The sequence below is a fragment of the Oreochromis aureus genome, linkage group 19 (assembly GCF_013358895.1).
Source record: "Oreochromis aureus strain Israel breed Guangdong linkage group 19, ZZ_aureus, whole genome shotgun sequence".
Classification (NCBI taxonomy): Eukaryota; Metazoa; Chordata; class Actinopteri; order Cichliformes; family Cichlidae; genus Oreochromis; species Oreochromis aureus.
The window spans coordinates 20,765,498-20,778,596 of NC_052960.1; the positions used below are offsets into that span (position 1 = coordinate 20,765,498).

At 42.0% G+C, this 13,099-nt stretch overlaps 1 protein-coding gene and 1 long non-coding RNA gene across 6 annotated transcripts in view; one reads left to right on the forward strand and one right to left on the reverse strand.

The window, feature by feature from the left end:
* LOC120434805 overlaps positions 1-9,998 on the reverse strand; it is a 28,213-nt gene extending 18,215 nt beyond the window's left edge. Inside the window, exons 1-2 of one of the 2 annotated variants that reach the window (XR_005609367.1) lie at positions 9,904-9,998; positions 9,074-9,178 (exon numbers count right to left, since the gene is read on the reverse strand). This is a non-coding gene — a long non-coding RNA (uncharacterized LOC120434805). Of the gene's footprint in view, positions 1-9,073; positions 9,179-9,512; positions 9,773-9,903 lie in introns of those variants that run through there. The other variant, XR_005609368.1, reaches the window with a different exon arrangement.
* Positions 9,999-10,098: 100 nt separating this feature from the next.
* The window catches only part of esrrb (estrogen-related receptor beta), a 44,338-nt gene continuing 41,337 nt past the window's right edge, over positions 10,099-13,099 (forward strand). Inside the window, exon 1 of one of the 4 annotated variants that reach the window (XM_039603188.1) lies at positions 10,099-10,227. The gene's annotated coding sequence lies outside the window, so the exon portion shown is untranslated. Of the gene's footprint in view, positions 10,228-12,014; positions 12,040-13,099 lie in introns of those variants that run through there. The other 3 variants (XM_039603192.1, XM_039603189.1, XM_039603193.1) reach the window with 3 other exon arrangements.

The following is a 13,099-nucleotide window of genomic DNA, read 5'->3' on the forward strand; positions in this document are numbered from 1 at the left end:
TGGTTGTGTTTTGCCTTCTTCAGCTGCAGTGATAGAATTTGTCATTGGAAGATGCAAAGCAGGGATGTCTAGGGACACATAATAGGATTGCCTTGTCTACATTGTATTTTCTTTCAAAAGTGAATTAGGATATCTCTTTTCATCACAAAGTGAAATAATGTATATAATAGGTACATTCGAAACCCCTTAACCACTTTGCTCTGCGTTCATAATGGGATTTTAACAGCAGGCTCCTTCAAAAATCTAGCCGTCACCATCTCCAATATTGGATTTTTCAAATACTTTTATGAAACCCTTTCTTTATTTCCTTCCTGTTGAAATGACTGGTTTTTAATCAGCCGATGCACAAAATGTCTGAATACTCTGCAGCCATTAAACCTGCCTGCCTCCACGCAGACACATCCTACTGACTGCACAGCCTATTAAGGAGATGGAAGATTATGGGCTAAATGAAGCCATTAGTTACGCAAACCTAATGATCATCTTATTTGTATGTATAAATCTGATCTATTTCCCTTGCTCAAGGCAAATATTTCTTCCCTCAAATGATTTTGGGGGAATTGAGTAAAAACAACAGCAGCATCAACAACAAAAACAACATCAGGACCCATAATGAAAGGAGCGGAGGCAAAGGCACTCAGGCGATTGCATCCATTACCCCTCTCCACTATATGGACCCTTCATAGGGATTACCCCTGGTTCCAGGGAGGTTGATTATTAGACGCTTGCAAAGGTTTCGTTTGAATCGCCCCAGTTAAACGAGAAATTGCAAGCTGAGGAGAGAGGCTAATAACAGTTATTAACCCCGTGCGGGCGGCGGTGTAAAAGAGCGCCACAATAACGAGGTGCACCACCAAGGTTTGAGGCGCAGCGCAGCTAGCACACCCCCGAGGAGAAGCTAACTTATTAAAATAATGAATTAGCCGACCAGATTACTGCAGCCTGCGGCAAAGGCAATTATCCCCCTCCAAATCCCTGGACACGGCTCCCTAGCGCCACCATAAAACAAGTGCTCAGAAAGCAGGAGCCCTCCGCTCCACACAAATGGATAGCCTGTTAATTAGGATCTCTCCCGCTGCGGGTAGCCTTCCCACTGCCATAACAGAAACCACTTCCACAACAGGGAAGAGGAGGAGGGGAGAAAGGAGTGGGAAGATACCAAATATGCACAACAGGAAAAGATAGTGAAATATGTAAAAAAAAAAAAAAAAAAAAAAAAAAAGTGAGTGAGTGAGATTGCAAATAGTTCCAGTGTAAAGAAACGCCTAAAAATGACAACGCAAGATGTGGACCATTAGCACGTAGGCTACAAAGAAGCAGCGGGAATCACCAGTGGCCTCAGTTTAGAGCTCTGTGTGAGGTCTCTTTGGAGGCAAATACAGTATGGGGCGGTCAATCCAAGCCCAGTATGTGCTCAGCTTTTAACAGGTTTACTTTGAGAGCCACAAAAGCAGTGACCAAACCACTGAGTTACATTTCACACTTTAAGTGTTACATCTAGGGCTTAATTGTGCACCCATAAACTACCTTTAAAACCCAAATATATGTCAATCCAATTTGAAGTAGCTCAGCTTTCCTTAAAGCCAGTGAGTCTAACCTGTCCCCATGAAGTAGGGTTTATCAAGGATGTCAAGGATGGAAGCGAAGTAGGCCAATGGCCACCCAGAAAAAGAACCCACGGTTACTTTATGACACATATACCGCCTCTAATGGTTATAAATACTGAAGTATCACATGGTTGACATTGTGAACCAAATCTGGCCACCTTCTGCTATCACCTTCCAACTCCATATCAGTAGAAATCATAAAGTTTTGAAGGCTGGACTCACCTTGTCCTGCATAGCTATACTTACACAGAGCAGGGACATAGCAGTGAAAGTGGAAACTGTGCCAAAGGGATAGCTGTTACACACTGCATAGTTCAGCTACTCATTATTATTTCGTCTAATATGTATTTAAGCTCAAAATTGTGACAGAGTTATTTATCTTGGGATAAATACATATATGGATAAAGACACAACAGAAATCTTTCTTTGCACTGATAATACGAATCACACACTTTCCATGTTTATGTTTTAATGAAGGACATTGTATTTTTGAATGTATTTAAAATGGAAATGTTTTTTCCTTCAGTAATATCAGTTGCTTTTATGCTCAATACGCAACTAATATAAATTGAAACAATTGCCATATTTACATTACAGGCAAGTGAGTTGTCCTTCCATTGATACTACATTGCTGCTTTTACTATACATATGCATATCGTCATTTGAAAATGTATACATTATAGTTAGTAAACCACAGTCTTCATTGTGCAATTTTTTCCCAAGAGAACGATTATATAGTCACACAGATATGCAGGGCACGAAACAAGACATTATGCCAGTGTACTGTATGAATATGCCTGCAAGGCTTGACATGAATGCAATTTCATGTAATTTGAATGCCTTTCATGAGGCAAGGACTCTTTTGAACTGTCTTAAAAAGCTCATCCACCATGGTAGCTGCCAGTGGCCCTCGGTACAGAGGAGTCATGTCGACAGGCCCAATTAATGATGGGGCGTCTGAGAGTGAATGAATGAGGAGCTTTGAGAGGATTCCTCCACCTTAAATCCCCCTGTGCTGCTGCTCCCAGACTGCCTGTGAAGAACAATCAAACGGCAGCAACCCCCTCCTATTTATCACTTTAAGACATTAGCCAGACATGGGCCTGAATATTAACCAGCTCCTTTTCCAGGAGAGTTCCACACCAAAGGCTGCATGTGGCAACATACATTTTTAATCATAGGGGAAAACGAGGCCTCTCAATCGCTCTCATCTATTACTGTGTGCTTAACTCGCAGCATTTTTTTTTCCTCTGGGCTGCTCGAAAAAAGAAAACATGCTAGGACCATTTATGAGCTGTGCAACAATCATGCATTTATACTCTCTTTCATTCTACACTTAGTAGATGAATCTCACGAGTGCTTATTCAATGAAATTTATTTGAAAAGCCTATCTCAACTGTGCTGACAGAGTTCATTTCCTTGGGTTGACTATGTCTCCACGCCTAGGACAATTGGGCTGCACAGGCAGTGGAGCATGAGCGAGGCTTCTACAGCTTAATTGGAGTCATGTTCTCTAGAGCTTGGAGCTGCTCCTTTCTCCACACTGGCCTCTCTGGTGCTGGGCCTGTGGTGAGAGCACTAAGGGTAGGGCACCAGTACCAAGCGTGCAGGGAGATGATCTGTTCACCTCGTCCTCTCCCTCTGGGGTTCCCCTACTGTGACACACGGCACCCTGGTAACAAGGTCACTCTACTGTTGTGGCACCACAGGGAGAGTTGGACTTATTATCAGGAGAGAGGACAATCTTAAGAAGAATCAAAAGGAGAATCTGATCTCCAATCACATATTATCCACGTGAGACCACAAGGTTTTCTATATCCAGGAGCTTTACTTCTAACTTTGTCAAGGGTAAGAGTTTAGTTAAAATACAAAAGACATCGTGATAAAGATATCACCGCTAATCCATGTGCGTTTTATAAATCTATACCTATGTTTATGCTTTAATTCAATAGCAGGAAAATAACAGCTCGTACTCTATTGAAGCAGCCCCACTTTAGACTTTACGCTCAGTTTAAATAAAAACTCATTTACTGAAAGAAAACTGCAGTTAATACTTTTATTTTAAGCCCCAAATAAATGTAGCAAATGTGCCTTTGATATAGAAACTGTGGTGGGTTAAGCACCCTGTTACATTATGCTACTTTGTAATGCTTTTCTATTGTGGCGTGATTTATACATGTGACACCTCTGATTGATACCAAGCAACAAAACATTTGCTTGATAGGTGCAAGGCCTGTATCTCGCCATTCAAGGGACCAGGGCAAATGAATGCTTTTAAACTGAACCATACCCCTTATTAGGTTGTAATGTAAGGGAGTGTCTGTAAAGGAAAACGAGGGGTAAATAGGACAAAAATCAGATCAGCCTCTGCAGATGATGATACAAATCTATGTCATATGTTATATAATGCAGAAAACTGCAGAAATGTATATGAGATAATTATATTGCATCTTACAAATGTCTAACGAGTCACATTTTAAAAAATTTTTCTTGTCTGATGCACTCACTGTTAGAGTACGAGCCTATTCAGCGCCGATTTCAACGGCATGTTTATAAGACGAGCAATTTTTCTGAAATCCTGTTAAGAACTTCATCAAAACGTGCTCAGCAATATTTATTCTGTGGTCTATTTTTCTTTTGTTAAGGTAGCCATTTATTAATCACTGTTTAGTGAGGAAATTGCACAAATCAGTTAAATGAGCTACACCATGCATGGGCTGGCACTGCACTGCCAGCATTTATCAATCTCAATCTCTTTCCCAGTGTAAGAAAGTGAAAACTGAGGAAGGTCATTTTGTGCCCAATGAAAGTTTTCCTTTGGAAATTTTACCTTCCATTAAGAATCAAATTAAGCACCGGACCAGTGCCCACCGCCCTAAAAACACACCTACTCGCATACTCCTAATTTATGTGTACTTAATATGGAAGGAGCACTGGTGTGTTGTTGAGTGAGAGGAAGTGCTTTAGTCTTTCCACAGTCTTTCCACTGTAGTATGTATGTTTGGATGCATGTGGATTTGCCAGTGAGTTCCTGAATCACAGAGGGGGGTGAAGCAGAGTATGCAGCTATCATTCACTGCTGTGGGTCAGTCCTCACGCGTATCAGCAGATGACCAGTGTCAAGACAGGGAAGGTCACAGGCCTGCAATGTGCGGTCTCTCGCAGTTTATAGAGCTTAAAAAAATCCTGCAGACAAGCAGGTAAAATCTGACTCTGTGAGACAGATTAGCTTCCTCTCGTGCTGTCATGGTACCATTCTAAGGTTTGGGTCAGGATGAGATATTTACTAGCTGGTGCAGGTAAACATGCCAGCTTTTATGGCCAGATGCCTCTTTGGCTGATGCGTTTTCTCTTTCTTGTCCTGCTGTCTCTCTCTCACTGTTTCACTTCCCTCACTGTCCCCCTTTTTTCTAGAATTTCGACAGCACGTAGCCTTTCTTCCTAGCTCGTCCGTCTGCGTGGACCCCGATGACAGTGAAATCTGGAGGCAGTGTTTTTGAACATCTTTTACCCCAGCCGCTCTGTGGGAGTCCTCTGGCTTAAAGGTACTACCTTATTTGTCTAATGCACGACGTACATTTGACATTCACCTGTGTGCACGCCTGTCTGTTTGTCTGGTCCTTATTCTGTTCACAGTCCCATTTGCTAAATAGATAAAATGCACTGCTCCCTTTTCATCTCTCTACTGCCTAAGGGGTGTTTTTCCTTGATTGCATTACAGTCACAGGAAGCTTTTCCCTGATTTCCCTGATTAATTTCTCATTTTTTTCGTGTGCGTCTGTGCACAAACGCATGATCACAAGTGGCCAAATTTTAAGCAAATTCGACGCTTGTTTTTGTTTTTATTATTGAGTGACGATAACATCTGAAGGAAGCTTAGCTGTTAAGTTTTACGTAGGGGAAACCTTTGTACTAGCTCCTCCATTGTGTGAAAAGGGCATTGATAGGAAGGCAGATAGAGCTGATCAATATGAAGTGCAGTTTTCTCCGCAGGCCTTTTTTTCATATCTCTCTCTTGTTTGTGTTTTGAAGGGGTCGGGGGTAGGGTCTGGTAAAGTGGTGGCGTGGGCGGGCTTCTGCCCCTTTATCAATCAGGATTTTAATTACACACGTCTAGGGCGACAGCTAGATTAGAAACCAATCGACGCTATCGGCCACAAAATCTAATTACTGTTTATTGACAGATAAGGGCAGGCCCCCTTCACTTTTCCAAATAAGATAAACCTCCCCCCTCGTACACAATGAAGAGCAGCTCATACTGTCCATGAAAGACTCTATGATAAGTAAACCCCCACCAGAAAATTCCTCTCTCACCCATACCGACTCCTTTCTGACACGGGATCACCGTGAGGGAGCCAAATTATACTTCCCCTTTCAAACTTTTGGAATATTGGAAGGATGTTTTCGAGCGAGTGCTTGTGTTTTTCCGCAGTCTTATTCATGGAAATTTCTGTAACCCTTCACCTCATGTTTCATAAACTGTACTTACTCCCGTTTCTGTAACTTACTCATAAATCAATGGAGTCTTAATGATGAGTAATGGGTGACCTTTAACCCTGCAGAGTGCACACAGGTGAGCCATTGCGTCTCCTGTAGACATACATCTCCCCGGGGGATGGTCCATCCTCGCCTACCTCGGTGTCCTTCTCTGCGAGCTAGAAACGCTCTCCTCGCAACATCACCCGTATCAGTCGTTTTACAGCCTCTGCCACCGCGTGATGCACTTTGCCTTTAAAGCCGAGAATCTGCCTCAGGTAAATATGGAGTAAATGATTGGATTATTGTTCTTTCATTCGGCTGTGTAGTAATGGCTGGATTATAAACATTGCAGAATATAGATTTCCTGTCAGATCCTATGAATCAGACATCCTTATCTCATTTCCAGACTGCCGCTCCACCCAGCGCTACCATCTCCCAGCCTGGGAGTCAGTGAGAGCTTGGGGAAGCCATATACATGCATACACACACACACACACGCAGAAAAAACATAAACACACAGACAGATAAACAATCGCACACACTCACACACGTATGGATGAGACAGAGAGAGAGAGACTGTTGCCACCCAACACAGCACAGGCACTCCAAAGTCCATTCGAAGATTTCTAAAACCACTTAGGTCCCCTGTCCATATTTGTTAAGCAAGTAAGTCTAAGGGCTACAGCACACTGAATTCAAAGAGAGAGGAGAGGCAGCAATGTGGAGAGCATGAGAGCGAGGGGGGGAAAGGGAGAAAGATGTCTTCTAAATGAAATTTAGGGAAGGGTAGGATGGAGGGTGGCTGACAGCAGGTGGAGGGAGAGCGGCTCAGGACCCCCCTGATTTGGTTTGAATCTCGCAAAGAAAAATGTTTGGACTTGAATTATGCAGCATTTTTGACCGGGACTGGAGATTGATGCGTGATTCCTCTGATGCTTGGACATCATATCAGTGCTTGCGTCTGATATGGTTCATGTTTTTCTCTCTCTCTGCTGTCTGCCTCTCTGTCTTTTCACTGGATTACCAAGAGTGTAATTGAGTTAGCGAGCTGTGTGGACCAGCAACTGCTGCACAAACATGCTTTTGTTGGAATTCATCAAAACTCCCTCCACAACGAAAACAACACACGCAAAACTGGTATCACAAAAATCATACACTGAAAGCCAACTGTATGCATAACTGCCCCCCACCCTCAAAAAAAGAAAAGCTGATCAACTGTGTAAAACATAAATAAAAACAAAACCCATGGATTTGCAATTCTGAGTCTTTCAGAAGTAAAGATGGGAGAATACTATGAAATACTGTGTGGTCAAATAGTTCAACAATTTAAGATTAACATTTCTGAGGATTTCATTATCTTCTGCAATAATATCATAAAAGATTCGCAGAATCTGAAGAAATCCGAAGAAGAAAGCAAAACAAATACATAGCGGCTGTGCTCTCTTTAGTGGAAATCACTGAATGGAACACTTCCAAAAACCAATCCATCACTGCATACACAAATGCAAGTTAAAATGCTACCAGGCTCATTTCAGATGGGCCTGAGGTGTAGCGGAGAGCTTTGTGGTCTGATGAAAACCAAAAAAAACAAACAAAGTGTACACTGCATGACTAAGTTGCACATATGAGAGTGCACCATTAAATCTGAGCTATCAGCTGCCATCCAGACGGCATCTTTTTCTTGCTGATGTCAGCAAAATAATGTCAAACCATAATCTTCATGTTATGTATTACAGCAGCACGGTTCTCTTCTGCATTCAGTGGCATTCAGTGGAGACGTGTCAGCCGTTGAAAGCATTTGGTACATGTCAGTGCTTACAACAGGGGGACACAGGCCCCTCTCTCAATTTTTTATTTATTTTAAAATGGATTTCTGATAAAAAAAAATATTTTAAAAAACTACAAGTGTAGTATTTGTACTATCTTCAATTAACTGTAAGGTCTGTAAATTATTCTGTTCTGCATTTTATTCACAGTTCAAACTTTTCTGGGAATGAGGTCATAAGTGGTGACATTGACTCCAAACCTGTGGCATCAAAAACGGGAATGAGGAAAGATGCGTGCGAGCTTTCATTCTTTCAAATATAAAAAGTGTTTGAGCTCGACCCGTGCTGTGGATCAATTCCAGTGCTCTGGTCATTTAGCCATCAAAGAAACAGGCGAGCGAGGATACAAGAGAAAGCACTGCACAGACCACCAGCGCTGGTTTCAGGGTCCGTTTGAACTCTGGCTGCAGCTTTTCATTCCTGATTAATCCTCCAATTATTTTCCTTGCATGATATTTAAAATAGCAATTTTCACTATATTTTTCATGCTTGTTTTATCTAACAAAACCACTGTCCTGTGATACAAGATAAAGCTCCAACTGTTAGGCAGCGACTGTTTATGTTAGCCGGAAAAAAATAATAATATTAATTTGCATGTGATCCATTGCCTGATATTTCCCTTTACTGCACAGTGTGGATAATCTATCTGTGGGCTGTTGAGAGCCGTTCACCTCTAGTTAACACACTGGGAACTGAACAGGACCGCTGTTGTCATTCCTTAGTGCTGAAGCGCTGTGCCATTACATTTATAGATTTTCTCTTTGATGGGATAATTTGGTCTTTATATCTCTCACAAATGAAGTGATCCTCAGTGCTCCTTGCACAGCTCAATGTGCAGGTCCCATTTTCAAATACAGTTAATTGCATTCCAAAAGAATCAATGATACTTTCACGGTGACAATATCATTCTTTTAATGTCACTTAATTTCCTCAGTGAAATGATTACATCAATAGCCTGGAACCCATTTCTATCTTTCAGCATGAATTAATCTATTAGGGACAATAATTACACGTTTGTAATGGATAGGTTTTTGTACTCAGAGGCAAATGCACTCGAGTCTCCATTGTGCTCCCGGTTGCTGGCACTGTCCTGACTGTCATTCATTCAGTTTATGAATTACACTATCAACCTGGGGGAAATAAATAAATAAATAAGGGTACCTCAGATGCAGCTCCTTGGTGGCCTTGTTGTGAGATAGCCCTCCCTCTAGTGGAGATGATAGAGTTGGTTGCTGCTGTCGGATGGCTTTCTCCTCTCGTCTGCAGCTGAGGCAGTCAGTGAGTGATGGAGAATGCAAAATGAGAGGAGGAAAACAACTGACAGAAAATATAGAAGGGAAATTGAAATCTCTGCATTACATGACTAGAAAGGAAAGTCAGTTGTAACGCTACGGAAAACGAATTTTTGAAAAAGGCTGACAGTGTATGTCAAAATAAGGCCAAATAAGTCCACGTGGGTTCATTCAGTGCTGTGGAGTGCAGCTGATTCACCTACAGAAAGCTCCATAACAAATTACAATAAGTGCGTTCACACAAATAAGTGTGTAATTCTGCTGAAAAGCCAAATCAAGTTTGTGAAATTTGTGGACGCCTGGGTTACCCGATACAGCAGCTGTGATATGTGCGACAGACGCGACGCTGCTTTTGTCCCGTTATTTATTCATCACCAGTGGAAACCAACCGACTGCCACGGTGTGCAGCCTTTTCACCTGCCGTTTTCTCTGCTAGGCTACCCACCGAATTCCGGAGGGGGGCTAGGGTTGACCAGATAGGCAAAATTAACTTAAATTAGAGCCTCTAAAAACCTAGTTAGCTCGAAACAGCTGTACAAGCATACAGAGGAACATAGGAAGCATCTGTTTCCAAAACTGAGCACTGAGTTGTCTTCCCTTTTTTTAGGGGGAGGGGAGGGTCTATAGGAATTCACAGTCCTTAAAATAAAAAAAATAAAAAAACAGTATGAATAAAATATGTTATGTTTTATACAATACCTAGAAGTGGGTGAATCAGCTGTAAGTTTTTTTTTTTCGTAGCATAGCAGAGCCCCCCCTTTCTACTCCCTCCCCCCCGCCTTTGAATCACATTTGACCCCGCTCGCCGGGTCCTGCTGCCTGCCGGTGGAGGTGTTTGGTTTAGCCACAGGGCGCGCGCCGGAGGAGGAGTGGATAGTGTGGCTGCCGTTGTGTGACAGTTAAACGCGGCGCTCAGACACACAGAGCCACACTACCACCACCAACACCACTACAACCTGGAGACACCACCTCTACAGTGCGCGGTGCTCAGCCCGGGGATGTGACATGACTTGTCCGAGTAAGGTACACGGCACGTTCATCAACCGTATTTATCTTCCAATTACACATCCAACACACGTGATTTTAAGAGTTTGATTTAATAGGTTTAAAAATTTTATACTAGTTTACTTTTAGCTTGAATAACGTCAGTGTGCGGGCAGTTTAGCTCTTACTATTAAAGCATGTGCAGTGCACGTGCAGCACCACCTTTTTCACTGGTCATATAAATCATATAAATTATGATATTTATGTGATCAATTCTGTATGCCTAACAGGGTAAAAACTAGTGAGGCCTATTGTCAGGTTTAGTTTCCGAGGAAGAAAAAAATACGACTTTATAGCAGTCTTTTTAAGGACATTAAGTTGTTTTAAAGCTTTTCTGCTCATTATCCCACACTTGTTTACATCAACAGACTTTAATATGATTTATTTTTTAAATAATAAAATTAACTTGACATTTAGAGAGTTAATGCCATACTTGTTGAAGCACACTGATTCTTCAGGTTGCCTCAGTGTTGTCAGAACTTTGTAATTTGCTTTCAGTGCTATTAGTGTATGTGTGTTTGTGTGTGGCGTGTTATGACACAAACAGGTGTAACTTTGTCAGTGTCAAGACTTTCAATGTAAATAGTACCCAAGTCTTTGATGGCTGTGTTGAGGTTCTTTGCCTTTCTCCCCTGAAGTGACTTTCAACACACCTTAATCACTGTTTTACTTGCATACATGTAGTACATGTGAACCAACAAACAGGCAGGTGTGAGGTGAGCAGAACCCAAAAAGGGAAAAGAAAAATTTTAGTCACTCAACTTCAGCCCCGCTCAAGTGTGATTGAGTGTTTTCCTACAACAGGTCTATTATTTATTTGAATCAGATCCCGTTCTGTCAAACAGCTGCCACACGCTGTGATTTTTTTTTCATAACAGAGCTGATAAGAAGCAGCGATAACAGCAGCATGGCTTTCATAGCTCACACTGCATGACAAAAGTATGTAAGATGTCAAGTCCCGGGAGGCCTATAGGAAATATGCAGAAATGTGATTTGTCAAATGACGACAGTTATCACTATTAAAAAGTTAGAAACCAGTCTGTCGTGAGATGTTTGGTAATAATATGATCGCCTAACATCACTGCTACTGTAATGTATGCCCTGTTCAGCGCATTTAACACAAAACAATAATTTTTTTGTAGCTGTTGCACTATTTAAAAATATTTTTACATCCCTTACCAGAACAACAACCAACAACCTCAAATTGGCTGAGTGTATACCCATGCCTTGTCTTTCTTATTATTCAATATTCAGCTCGTATTGAAGCCCAAGAACTGTAATTTTGATTTTATTCCTGAATTAAGTAAATTAAACTGACAGGTGTTTGATTTGGCATCGACCTTGATTGGATTTTCATTTATTTTGTCATTTTGTTTTGTCACAAAAAAGGGAGCAGATGCTGTGTGATGTGATGCCACCTTGGAGGCACCATTGCTGCACATCAATAGGCCTGTGATGATCAATAGGGATTGCGTGATGTTTTTGCATTGATTATAGAAACGTGAGCCGATGAATGGAACCGGATTCCTCTCCGGGGGGGGAGGGGGGGTTGTGCTGTTCCTGTTCAGAAGAGGAAACTGAAGAGCAGCAAAGCGACACAACACACCCTTTTTTGCATGAATCTGTCGCTAGATCACTCCTCCTCGCTTCCTCACTCACTCTTTACTTTTTTATTGAAGAGTCTGAAGGCTCTTATCAGCCACCTTGTGAGGTTTGTTTTTTTTTTTTTTGAGAAACGGGCAAGCCGCTGTTTCTTTTCAGTTCAATTCAACCAAGTGTCAAGATACCATGGTAAGCTCTGTTCTTATAATGTGGGGATACAGTAACACGGAGACCCTCACTGACTGTGAAATGGTATCTGCATTCTCTGCATTCTTACTGAGCTTGATCAACAGCGAAACGCAGGCGCTTCTAAAGCTGCTGTTAGAAGAGACAGAGCTGGATTTTCTGCTGCTTTAGAAGATGATGGGCTTCGAGAATATGAGTTATGGCTTGAGATCATCTCTCACAGGTGGTGAAAGGTTCACAATGGTCCCTCACATGTAACACCCGCGAATGGAGCTAATGACACCGCTCAATAAATACATTTACTGTCCTCAGCACGGTTTGAAAGCTATCGCTTTTTGAAAGCGAAGTGCTGCGGATGCACTCGACTGCCCGCTGGAACTTCTATAGTGTTGCTCTCGGCTGGCGTCAGATTTGACTTTATCATGTGTTGTGTAACAGTGCAGGTATCATTTTGATCTTAAAAAAACTTGAAGTGTGCGACAGCAGGCTTAGTACTGCCGTCCAGTCATAGCTCTGAGGTGTGTGTGTTGCTTGGTTAAGTTCAGTGTTCATGTGTGGTTGCTTTATGACACCACTGCAAATTAACCCCAGCACAGGTGGATGTAACACAGAAAACTATAGAATTACAGAGATACACAGATACAGCTGGCAAAATGTCACATTTAAAGATACCTTGCTTTATATTGTTAAAAAACACTCAATTCAGAACAGCAAGTATTGAAACTCTGATTTATTTTTGCTTTATAAACACTAGGGGCTTCCCCTGATACTTAAAACCCCTTATGTCTCTTTATTATCTTCATTATTGCCCAAATGTAACTTTTTAGCACCCATCTCTGTCATATCATGAGATGGAAACTTTGTGTGTTGACTGCTAGATCGCTGTTGTTCATGCGATAGGTTGTTTTGTCTATGTCCGTGTGAGCCATGCGTGTTGTTCATAGCGGAGAGTGCAAGCGAGCGTTTGGATCCCTCCTCCCCCGGTGCACCGCCGGCCCCCTCTGTCGCTTTAAGTCCTGCCCCTCAGAGCCAGCCAACAGCAGCTGTTCCATATTCATCAAGC